The 1168-nt window shown below is 39.2% G+C and overlaps 1 protein-coding gene across 1 annotated transcript in view; it reads left to right on the forward strand.

The window, feature by feature from the left end:
- Nucleotides 1–1168, forward strand: part of rrp36 (ribosomal RNA processing 36) — a gene marked incomplete at its 5' end in the record, with an annotated part of 27818 nt that overhangs the window by 20035 nt on the left and 6615 nt on the right.

Below are 1168 nucleotides of genomic sequence, written 5' to 3' on the forward strand. Positions count from 1 at the left end.
GTGAATGAGTTAGTTTTAGTTTATCAAACATATAAACTAATTTGAGTCACCACAGCTTCAGAGCCAGCATTACCCCGGGAGGACAACAGATACCGCTGTGTGACGCAGCTTTTCTCAGCTTGTTTAACTCCGACACTGAAGAGGAGGACTTCGATGGTTTCAGTGCTCCGGAGGAWGATGAATGAGACGTTTTGTTGGACCAGAAACTGTTAAAGAAAACTAACAAAATAAGGTCCATTAAATGAACCGTATTCCTCTGAACTTTAATTCCTAAAGGTTTGCTTTTTGTGTTTTGATGTTGAATTCACTTTTTTGACGGCAAATTTGGGTGTACTGTTTTTTTTATGTTGGGGGTGCGGCTTATAGTCCGAAAAATAAGGTACTTGCTGAGTTAGAACTTCAACATTACACAGTGATAATAAAAACACATTCTTTAAATTAGAACCTGGTAATAATCAGATACAGATCTGATGTCTGTCAGAACCAACCTCAGTTTAATCCAGTGGTTCTCAGTCCTGGTCCTGGAGGACCACTATCCTACATGTTTCAGTTGTTTCCTGGGGCGGTACAGATCCATCCAAGTAATAAGGATACTAGCCTCGGGTGCTGCCGTTTAAATCTTGTAGCTCCACACTTCTTCAGCTACAGAACAGAAGTCCAGTTGCTTCGTATTTGTCTTTTTCCATGTCCTGGATGACTGAGAATCCACAGAAGCATCTGATAATACCACTGGACCATGATGATACTAAAGTTCTGGATCAATATTTTAGTTGGAACACTTCCAGCATATTGTTGTGACTCCACACGTCTTCAGCTACAGAAGTCCAGTTGTTTTGTGTTTTTTTTCTTTGAAATTTCCATGTCCTGGATGACTGAGAATCCACAAAAATACCTGATAGTGTCAGACCTAAAGTATCTTTACTTAAAGCATGTCACAGCGCTCTCCTTCCATTAATACATGCTTGAACAGAGCAGCCAACCAGAGGCAGGTTAAAATGTAAACAGTAAGCTACACAAATGTCAAAAATGTCATTGAATTATTTAACCTGCTCTAAATGCTCAACAACTTCAGAATCGACAAGCTAACAGGTAACATCCATGTGTTTGACTGTTTACCGTAAACAGAACGTGACATCACGTGTATATATGTATATGACATATATATATA

Source organism: Austrofundulus limnaeus, unplaced genomic scaffold (genome assembly GCF_001266775.1).
Source record: "Austrofundulus limnaeus strain Quisiro unplaced genomic scaffold, Austrofundulus_limnaeus-1.0 Scaffold975, whole genome shotgun sequence".
Classification (NCBI taxonomy): Eukaryota; Metazoa; Chordata; class Actinopteri; order Cyprinodontiformes; family Rivulidae; genus Austrofundulus; species Austrofundulus limnaeus.